Raw genomic sequence first — 11692 nt, 5'->3', positions numbered from 1 at the left:
TGATATTGCAGCATATGCCAGCATCATAGAAGCAAATGGTCAGGCAGGCTGTATCATTCCCTACGGCATTGTTGGTCTTGGTCCCTCCATATTCAGCATCCCCTTCCTTCTGTGACATCCTCATCCCATTATAGATCAATAGGTCTATTATCAGTAAAGACAAGAGGAAAACTTCATAAAGGTGAGTTTCATACCCTGGAGGGGAAGTTATGCAGCACCATCCACTCAGCAAATAAAACGTCCCCTCTGAGCAGAGTTCTGACACCATCTTAGCTGACAGTCCAGCTCAAGACCATGGATGTTCTTGAGCAATCTCAGAGTAGTGGAGCTGAGATTATATAGAGCCCAGGTAACAAACTGGGGGAAGATAGTGAATTCTGGCTTCAACTGTATGTCAGTCACAAAATGAGATTTAAAATGTTTCGTGAATGGGCTAAGGACCACTTTCAGTTCAGCTCAGTTCAGTCACTCAGTCGTGTCTGACTCTTTGCGACCCCATAAATCACAGCACGCCAGGCCTCCCTGTCCGTCACCAACTCCCGGGGTATACCCAAACCCATGTTCATCGAGTCAGTGGTGCCATCCAGCCATCTCATCCTCTATTGTCCCCTTCTCCTCCTGCCCCCAGTCCTTCCCAGCATTAGGGTCTTTTCCAATGAGTCAACTCTTCACATGAGGTGGCCAAAGTATTGGAATTTCAGCTTCAACATCAGTCCTTTCAAAGAACACCCAGGACTGATCTCCTTTAGGATGGACAAGTTGGATCTTCTTGCAGTCCAAGGGACTCTCAAGAGTCTTCTCCAACACCACAGTTCAAAAGCATCAATTCTTCAGTGCTCAGCTTTCTTCACCATCCAACTCTCACATCCATACATGACTACTGGAAAAACCATAGACTTGACTAGACAGATCTTTGTTGGCAAAGTAATGTCTCTGCTTTTAATATGCTATCCAGGTTGGTCATAACTTTCCTTCCAAGGAGTAAGCGTCTTTTAATTTCATGGCTGCAATCACCATCTGCAGTGATTTTGGAGCCCCCAAAAATAAAGTCTGACACTGTTTCCCCATCTATTTGCCATGAAATGATGGGACCAGATGCCATGATTTTAGTTTTCTGAATGTTGAGCTTTAAGCCAACTTTTTCACTCTCCTCTTTCACTTTCATCAAGAGGCTTTTTAGTTCCTCTTCACTTTCTGCCATAAAGGTGGTGTCATCTGCATATCTGAGGTTATTGATATTTCTCCCGGCAATCTTGATTCCAGCTTGTGCTTCTTCCAGCCCAGCATTTCTCATGATGTTCTCTGCATATACGTTAAATAAGCAGGGTGACAATATACAGCCTTGACGTACTCCTTTTCCTATTTGGAACCAGATTGTTGTTCCATGTCTGGTTTTGACTGTTGCTTCCTGACCTGCATACAGGTTTCTCAAGAGACAGGTCAGATGGTCTGGTATTCCCATCTCTTTATGAATTTTCCACAGTTTATTGTGATCCACACAGTCAAAGGCTTTTTCATAGTCAATAAAGCAGAAATAGATGTTTTTCTGGAACTCTCTTGCTTTTTCTATGATCCAGCGGATGTTGGCAATTTGATCTCTGGTTCCTCTGCCTTTTCTAAAACCAGCTTAAACATCTGGAAGTTCGCAGTTCACGTATTGCTGAATTGTTGTATACCTGGCAGCATCCTTCCCTCAGTCTAGGATTGGGGTAACCACCTCCCTAAATTCACTTTCCAGTTCTTATCAGCAAGCAGTGGGGTCCATGCCGAGCAGCTCAAGAAAACAAGGAGTTAATCTAAAAATGGATTCTCATGAGAGTCCAAAGATAGAAACTGCAGTTAAGCCAGGCTTCCCTAGACCTGGGACAAGAGGGAAATTATGGATTCAAGAAGACTGTCCAGATAATCTCTCTCACTCTCTTAAGGGCTGCAAGCAGGCTGTTTTCCTTTTCTAAAGGGCATGTGATGACTGATATCTCTTGCACAGGGGACCTAATTAAGCCAGCTGCTCCAAGGACAGACCTCAAGGGCCTCAGGCAGCACATTTCCATTGGGACTTCAGGACTCTGAGGAACCTCTTGAGTCTTGTTTGTTCTGATGGAAGAGGCATCTTCGCCATGACATGCTGGCTCCCTGGACCTCAGTTTCCCTATCTGCAAATTGGTCTGTAATGGCTTCTCCTTTTTAAAGCTGGATGAATCCATGATCACACATAGTTTCAGACCTACAGGCCCCATCTCAGGGGCAATGCTGCAGGATCCAAGGATTGTCTTCCATTTTTTTAACCTGATAATTTTTTCCAAACTCATTGTGCCCTGAACAACTTATCACCAATTCTCAGGTTCATAGAAAGTCACTCTGAGTGAGTTAGAATAGCAAATACTCCCTGCTCTTAAGATGGGGACTCTGAGTTTAAATTGTGTCTGTAAGTCAATTCTCTCCTGTTAAAGTATAGATACAGGTTTCATTCCTGGACCAGAATGAATATAACTACCAAAACTTGCAACATTCAAGCCCAGGCTCCAGCCTGGATCCTGAATCCTAGCGCAGCAAGACCTTGCAAAAACTGCAGGGCAGTCTTTGTTTGGAATCTTCCAGCTCTGCTGTTCTCACTTTTAGCCTGTCCAAAACAGAGGATAGGGGTCTGGGGTACCAGCTGAAGGCCTAGCATTCACTCTCCTCAAATCCCCTTCCTGCTCAGGACTAGCCTGCCTTCCTTCTTTGTGGCTGGCCCCAGGGGTCACAGTTTGCTCATTGCTGTCAAGGTTGTTTGCTCATTATTATGTAACTGAACTGTGCTTTAGAACCACCCAGGAATCAGCGATTTTTTTTCTTGTTAACCAGGAAGGGATTGTTTATTATCATGGAGCGTGGGCTGGAGATGTCAGGAAGCAGACTTTGAAAATCGATGTTGTCCTTGTAACCCTCAGTGTCTGGTGCTGGGAGGAGAGGAGGAGCTCAGTGCAGGGCTCCACCTGGAAGGGGAGCCCTGGTGGGGCAACCTGGTGAAGAGGAGACAACTACGGACCCAGACCTGTGGTTTGTCCAGGCAAATGCAAGTGTCATGCTCTAAAGAAGTAACACGCAAATAACCATTCGTTAGCCTAACAAATGCCTCAGGCTGAGTCAGCTGCTGCTGACCCCAAATCCAGCTTGCCCTGTCCTGGCAACCACAGTGCTTAGAGCAGCGACCTGCAGAATTGCCTGGAATGCTTGACAAAGTCACAGGCTGTCAGCTCTGCTCTGCACCCAGTGAACCAAAGTCGTGGAAATTGGTTACCTTCATGAGACCTTGAGGTGACCAAGTGTGTTTGGTCAGTTTGGGAAACAACTGTCCCACGAAACAGCATCACCATCACTGCCTTCTGCCTCCCCCTCACTTTTGCAGGAGGCCTCGAGCCAGGAAGCCAGACTTCCCCTTACCTTGTAGACCCTTCATGGAGTGAAGACAGTCCTGCTTCACTCTGTATTGATAGACCCCCAAATCATCTCCTTCAACTGATTGATACCCCACTGATAAAAAGCAGCTGCTGACCGAAATCCTTCCCTGTGCATTTCCAGGATCTTCCTGGACATCAGGGAGGGGTCTGGGCCTGGAATGGCCCTGGGAGGTGTCAGAGAGGGTGAGGCCCTGGGCAAGTGACACTCTGCCTGGGAAACAGTGTGTACTTGGATTGGGGGATGTTCATATGTGTGTGTGTGTGTGTATGTGTGTTTGTGTGTGTATACAAAAACCAATAGACTCAGCGCTGAAGTTCCGGGCATCCTGTTGTTAAGGGGCTTAGCCTCTGCCCTGCCCTCAGCCTGTGTCCAAGCTGCTCTCCACACTCCCCTCACTGAGGGCCACTGTCTTTGGGTGGTTCCAGAGGCTCTGGGTAAGGTGTGTAGGTGTTTGGTTATGGACTAAAGGGACCGGAAGTGGCTGCAAATTGTGTGCTGGGAGCCCTTAGGGCTCAACAGAGATTATCTGGGTGCTAATAAGATTCTCCACCCCTGCCTGGTCTTGCATTGTAATCACCACTATTGATTGCTCAGTGCTCAGTCATGTCCGACTCCTTGCAACCCCATGGACTGTAGCCCACCAGGCTCCTCTGTTCATGGAATTCCCCAGGCAAGAATACTGGAGTGGGTAGCCACTCCCTTCTCCAGGGAATCTTCCCATCCCCCACCCCAAACTCCTTATCTGACCACTGAAGCAAGGTTGGCCCAACCCCAGTCATCATTGCAATGCCCTATTTATTTTATTTTTAGCAATTACAGTTACCCGAAATCATCTTGACCACTAATTATATCAGTGTGGCAAAATCAATGCCTGGATACAAACCTGGCTCTACCACTCTGTAGCTATGTGCCCCTGAGCAAGTCACATACACTCTGCGCTTTAGTTGCCTTCTTGGTAAAATGGGGATAGCAGTACTGCCCACATCACAGGGATGTCGTGAGGGGTAAATGAACTGATACAAGTAAGGCACTAAGAACGGTATCAGCCTCAGTAAGTGCCGTGCCAGCATTTGTTCTCGCTGCTCTTGTATTACCACACTACCACTCACCTCTGTAGTTCCAGGGCCTAGAAAAGGACTCGCTCAGTTGTGCCCAGCTTATTGCGACCCCATGGACTCTACAGTCCGTGGAATTCTCCAGGCCAGAATACTGGAGTGGGTAGCCTTTCCCTTCTCCAGGCGATCTTTCCAACCCAGGGATTGAACCCAGGTCTCCTGCATTGCAGGTGGATTCTTTACCAGCTGATCTATCGGGGAAGCCCAAGAAGTCACATATACACTCAACAAAGTTGAATACATACATAAACAAATGAATGACTGAATCTAAATCCTCCCCCAAAATGTGTGATCCGATTCCCTTCTCTGGAGCATGACTCAGCTTCAGGCTGGATGCAAAAGAGAAGTAGCCAGATTTGTTTTGGAATATGGCTCTGGGCACAGCCTCCTTTCTCCAGTAATGGGGTTCGGTGACTTTGTGCCCCAGGAGCTGAGGCCTCCTGCTGCCCTCTGCTGGTGTCTCTAAGACAGGGTCAGCAAACAAAGATTACAAGGCAGCCAGGTGAGAGGAGGGGTTCTGTGAGAACTTTGAGACTTCACATGATCCTGTTCCCCCCTCTTCCCCCTTCCCCCTGGTTTCTCCACTCACTTGGAATGCCTTTCCCTAAAAGCCCCTACCTGCAGGGCCAGATCCAGAAACCCCACGCCCACACGTGTCTCCAGCACCCTGGACTCAACAGCTTAAGACCACACTCATGTGAACACTCTGGACCAATACCCTAGGGCTCTGGGCTAAATTCCAGATTAGAGAGAAAGCAGTGCCACTTTCCTCCTCCCTGACCAGGAGCTGTAACCACCCGGAGCCCCAAGGCAAGGACATCAAATCTGACCCCAGGCCACGAAGTTAAAGTGAGGGAGGGCTGAACTGAGATGCCAAATTCCCTTCATCCTTGTCCTGTTTAATTATGACCAGTACCTGAAAGGAGATGAATGTATTGCTTTAAAATTCTTTTTCATGTTTGTGTTTACAGCATCTTTCTTATCTCTACTGCTCTGCTTCTTAGTGTTTTGTCTTTTTTTTCTTATATAGATTTATCAGGATATATTTTTCTTATTTGACTTAAAAATGTCTGGTTTCTGGGTTAATTTATCATTTCTTTTATTTTTAAAATATTTCACTAATTTCACTTTTATATTTATTTGTTTTGTCCTTTTTTTGTTGTTGTTTTTAACATTTGTTTCAAAATGATAAACTGTTCAATTATTTTCAGTTCATATTTTTATGGTTTTAAAATTTTTAATGGCAAAGTAACATATATTTTCCTCTGAGAATACCTTTAACTATAGCTTATAGATTTTTGGATACTTGTTACTATTTAATATGAGTTTCTTTAATTACTACTAAAATTGTGCATTTTTTCATGGTTCTATACTTACTATTGGCCATCATTATTTCTTCTTTTATGAATTTTCTCTTTTAATTCTCACTTATCTTATTTTTTCTACTTAGATACTAATTTTTTGTGTAGATATATTAATATTTTATTTGGGTTTTTGTCTCTGATAGTCTTATTTTTTTAATCTGGATGCCATTTTATTTCCATTAGAAAAATACTATCTATATAAAGTTTGGTCCAGTTTCTTTTCCTTTACATTTTTCATTCAATGCTTTAATTTTCATTTCAAAATGCTTTAATTTTACTCAAGTAAAAGTAGAATCATATATCTGACATGAGAACTAAATATTTCACATCATTAAATTAATAGGATTTGATTGAATTAGATGTGCTCTTTATTTCTCAAGAATAGTAACTCATCTTTCCTACATGTTATTTCCCTTTACTTTTGTGTTTCTGAGAATTATGTAATATGCATGTCTGTTTTCCCACATCCAGACATGATGTGGATTTCCACATTTCCACATTTCCACATCTGTAATATGAGTGTTCTAAAAGTGTAATTTATAACATCAGTATCTAGATTCATCATTAATCTTCAATACATGTTCAATTCTCCTTATTAAATGGAATTTCCATAATAATTTCAGATATTTTAGTCAACCTTACACCTTCCAATGAAGATTGTAAAAATGAAGACATTAATCTAAAAATCTTATTTAAATTTCAGGCTGAACGACACTGGGCCCACTTAGAGTGATGCTGTCAGGAGAGGTCCTTGCACAGCTACTGCTCCAGTCTCAACCTGGCCTCCTTTGGGCAAAGCAGCAACCTGCTACTCTGAAAATCTTGTCTGTGAATATCACTGACAGTATTGAAGTCATTTATGTCAGCCAGCAAAACAGTTGTTTTTACCACAGTTGTGAAGGCACAGCCTGCTACTTTCAGAATTTTACCCATGTTTGTGAGAGGTTGTTTAGCCTCTTTCTGCCTGGCACAAGCTGTCTACCTGCAGAGTCCACGCCTAGCTGTCCTGAAATGTTTATGGTCCTGTCGACTAACACAGCCTGATTGCAGGGACCAATGGCCACTGCAGCTTTTGTGGTGTAGATCATGTTTTCTTTTTTTTCAATTTGTTTTTATTTTTATTTATTCTTTAAAAAAATTGGAGAAAAATTGCTCGACACTGTTGTGTCAGTCTCTGCTGTACAATAATGTGACTCAGACATATACATACACATACCCACTTCCTGCTGAGCCTCCCTCCCCCACTCCACCCCTCTAGGCCATCACAGAGCGTCAGACTGGCCTCCCTGTGTTACTCAGAAGCTTCCCGCTAGCTATCTGTTTTACCCATGATACTGTATATATTTAAAGACAGCACAGCTAATCCTTTTCCCTTGCCGCCCTTCAGAGACAACTAGCCCATATACTACTCCTTGAATCTCACTGCACTCTCTGACTTAGATTGCTCTAGTCCCTTCTAAGACTGCATAAATCATTGCTTAACATTTTCTTCTGATTTTGATTTTTATACATGACTAAAAGAATCTGATTTCATTTTTCTTCTAAATGCTTAACCTTTTAGCTCACCATTATTAATTGAATGATTATTTTCCTGCAATTTGAGGAAAAATAAATAAATAAATAGAATTATTTTTATATTAATTATGCATATATAAGATACATGTGTATAAATATATGTATATTTGGGCCCACTTTTGGACTTTGTTATTTTTTACATTGTTTTGTTTATTCCTGTGTCAGTAATACACTATTGTAATTCTGTTAGCTTTCTAAAACCCTTTAAAATGACCAAGTCTATTCTCATTATGTTTTTAAATTAATTTTTATGTCTGTTCTAGGATGTTTATTCTCTCTCACCAGAGCTTTGGAATCCTTTGATGAAGTCTTCACAGCTTCAATCACTCTTTTTGGGGGATTGAGTCTTTGGAGAATTCATATCCCCCTCATCCTCTTTCTATTCTCTCAGACTGTTAGTAGCTGGGAACGAAGCATCCTAGGCTTGTTCAAAACCCACCACTGGTTTTCCTCTCCTTCCCACCCTGCTCCATCCTTCTGTTCACAGAATGCCTTTGCCTGGCCTGAAGTTGTCATCTGACCTTTTGGCCCTTACGCCTGAATTGAAGTATTCAGGGAGTTGATAAATGTGCAGAAAAGCTGGCAGTGATGTCATGGTGCTGTTTCTTCAGATCAGAGAGCCTGGAAACATCTTGAAATCACCTTCTTCAGAACTATAAATAGACTTACAAGTAGGAATGAAGGATTTTATTCACTCAACTCTTCCACTTATTTGCTTTGTTCATTCCTTCTCCTTACTAAGTAAATATGAAAAGTACCATTTTGCTCAGGCAGGGCCCCCTTGAGTCCCTCTGTGGCTCCAGGTTGTTTCAGCCAGGCAGTCTGAGAGACTGCTCTGCTTAACTGAATGGAGATCAAATATGTGAATATTCAGAATGTATCCAGTAAGGATGGGCTACAGAGGATGTAGTAACAACTCTAAAAGCACGCTCAAAATCCAAGTAGATCTAGGTGTTCTCCAAAGGGCATTTGTTTTCCATGCATTTGCTCAGGTGTCCAGAATCCTGGGTTGTCCAACCTTATAATCAGCAACATTTCTGTGCTCACTGGGGCAGCAGAAAATTGGGCATTTCAGCAATGTTCACTGGCCTTCATCTTCTTCTATCCAGGAGGAACATATGTAACAGGGCAATGCCTGCCTCCATAAGGCCTCTCTTATTGAAACATTAGTGAAAAACAGTAAAATCTATCAAAAGATACCAGTCATTAGTTATACAGAGGCCTAATAGTCCCAGGCAATTCAACTGAACAATAATGAGTATCTAGGTCTCTGAATATGGTTTTTCCAGTGGTCACGTATGGATGTGAGAGCTGGACTGTGAAGAAAGCTGAGCGCTGAAAAATTGATGCTTTTGAACTGTGGTGTTGGAGAAGACTCTTGAGAGTCCCTTGGACTGCAAGGAGATCCAACCAGTCCATCCTGAAGGAGATCAGTCCTGGGTGTTCATTGGAAGGACTGATGCTGAAGCTGAAACTCCAATACTTTGGCCACCTCATGCGAAGAGTTGACTCGTTGGAAAAGACCCTGATGCTGGAAGGGGTTGGGGGCAGGAGGAGAAGGGGACAATAGAGGATGAGATGGCTGGATGGCATCACCGACTTGATGGGCATGAGTTTGAGTAAATTCCGGGAGTTTGTGATGGACAGGGAAGGCTGGCATGCTGCGAATCACAGGGTTGCTAAGAGTCAGACACGACTGAGCGACTGAACTGAGCTGAACTGAGGTCTCTGAATATATTGGTGCCTCCACAGGAAGAAGGCTCTCCTCTATTCTCCTGGTGAAAACACTTTACAGTCCATCCACTCGTTTCCAGTTTACACTCTGAGCACCTCCAACACCCATTGCTGAAACACAATTTTACATCTGATCTCTAATGTTAAGGAAGTTCTGGGCTTTAGTATATGTGAAGGCATGACATGCCTGAATAAATGTTTGGCATATCAATTAATATTTTATTTTTTCTGATAGGTACCTGGTTTCTTTGCTCTACTATATAAAACACAGGTAACCTGAAATGGTCCAGCACACCATTAAGCTTGAATTAAGGACATCTAAAAGGTAAGAGTGATCAAGAATGTTCTGAATGTAAACAACTCAAATGCCAGTGTTGTATATCAGCGAAATTCAGAACAAAGCTAGAATCCTAGAAAAGTAAACATCAGAGGGGTTCCTATAGGGTGTTCAGTATAGGGTGTGGGCTGGACTGGTGACAGGATCGTTGAGAACCAAGAGGCAAATATAGAATATACTTGAGAACATATTATAAAACAGGGGCTTCCCTATGTGGTTGTCTCCCCTCCAGACATGGAAGGATCCCAGCTTGCTCCCATGATGTCAGCTGGCCTTGTGCGTGTCTTAACATCTCTTGACAATAAGAGGCCCACAGCTCTGGCTTCATTTGGCACCTAGGCTACTAAACTTTGGGTCATGGCTACTGTGGCTGGGGTGGGGCTGATATGATTGGAGATCCATGTTTACATTTGCTCATGACTGATGGTGTAAGAGGGAGAGACCTCTGTGTTCAAGAATGGTTAAAAACCTGCATTTTCTGAAATACTTGCCTCTTTCCTCTGCTTTAGTTGAACTGTGTCTGCAGACCCAAATGACTCTCCTTACTTATTCTCTGTGCTGGAGAGATGCGAACCAGACTCCCAAGGCCCATGGTGCAGGTTGATCTGCAGCTTCTTTCTCAGCATTTGTCAACTTCAGCAACACAGATTTTTTTCTTCCTGTGGCATCACACAGTTTCCTCTTGTCAAGAAATAAATATGGCTTACATATTGGGATGAGTAGTGATCACCCACAGAGCATCTGCCCAGACCACCAAGACCTCCCATGTATCCCAGTGGCCATGTTGAATTATGAGGTTCCAGAGTGGGTTGATTGGCTCAGAGATGGGCATCTGAGACAGGCAGATGCATTTTCACATAGTTTTGAATTGATGTCAGGCAAGAGAGCAAGAGTTTCTGATCTCTGTGACACACAAGAGACCTGGATGCAGAGGATTTGATATGTAAAGAAGGGAAAGAGGTGAGGATGGGCAGAGAGAGGCAGAAGCTAGGGAGGTGGCACAAGGTTGCTTGCCACCCGCCGCCCCCCACCCCTCCACCCAGTCCTTCTAAAGTCATTTCAGAATTCTGTGTTCTCAGGGAAAAAAATCACTTCCCTTTGGCTTAAGTAGATCCAGTTGTTTTTCTTATTTGCAATAAAAACAGGCTGCTCTAAGCTCCAGGCCTTTGTGCTGGAGAGCTGTTTGCTCATTATTGTGTAAATGTTTATATTTCAGAAACTGCCAAGAATTGGGGAGATTTTCAGTAACAGGAGAAAGATCTTATCAGGAGCCTGAGCTGCATGCTGTTGAGAGGTGTGGCTTTGTTTTCAGATATGCTGTTCTATTTATGCAGTGTAGCTGCAAGCATGTTGGGAAGAGGGGTGGGGCTTGGGGGTCTATTCAGAAAGGGCCAGAGAGGGCAGCTCTCCTGGTCTCTGGGAACAGAGGAAAGAGTGGCTGGTTTCCTGTCTGGGGGAGGATATGCATCACCCCCTCCCATGAGCGTGTGGTTCATTCAGGCCTCATTATAATTTCTTAACCACAGATGTCATTTAAATCTTTCTTCACAGCACTGTGTCAATAAAATCAACTAAATATAAAAGTTTAAGCTAAACTAAATATAAAAATTTTTGATCTAAAAATTTACAGGCTGAAAGTATAAACTCTGGAGTCACATGGCCTTTTTCAAGAGTGAGCAGTAGCACCAATGCTACCTGTATAAGTTCCCTTCCTCTCTGTGTCTTGGCTTCCTTGTCTGTAAAATGAGAAGGGTTTGACTAGGTTATCTCTGAGGCAGAGTGGAGATTAACATCCCCAGAACTGCCAGGCAGGAAGAGCTTTGGGGATGAAACTGAATATGGTTCTACACCCTCTTTACTTGAGATTTCAAAAGGGATTAGGATTGTGCAGATGGTATATTCTCCCATGAGCCAATAGCAGTCACATTGTCAAGGGTAGAGAGAGATCCTGGGTGTTCAAGGGTAAGGGTCCTCCTGGGTGTAAGGCCACTCAATCTGGCCAGAGAAGCTGGTACCTTCCTGCCAGGTCATCCCTCTATACCTGTGCAGCTTCCTAGGCTCAGGGCTTGAAGCAAGAGGCAGCCACTGAGAGACCTCCTGTTAGGGGAAGCACACTGATTGAAACC

General features: G+C 43.5%; 1 pseudogene; it reads right to left on the bottom strand.

Moving 5' to 3' along the window:
* Positions 1–6644: 6644 nt before the first annotated feature.
* Positions 6645–7008, bottom strand: LOC122708954 (annotated as a pseudogene).
* Positions 7009–11692: the final 4684 nt, after the last annotated feature.

Source organism: Cervus elaphus, chromosome 15 (genome assembly GCF_910594005.1).
Source record: "Cervus elaphus chromosome 15, mCerEla1.1, whole genome shotgun sequence".
Classification (NCBI taxonomy): Eukaryota; Metazoa; Chordata; class Mammalia; order Artiodactyla; family Cervidae; genus Cervus; species Cervus elaphus.
Note: the sequence above shows the minus strand (reverse complement) of the source record. Positions and strands in the feature narration are given on the sequence as shown.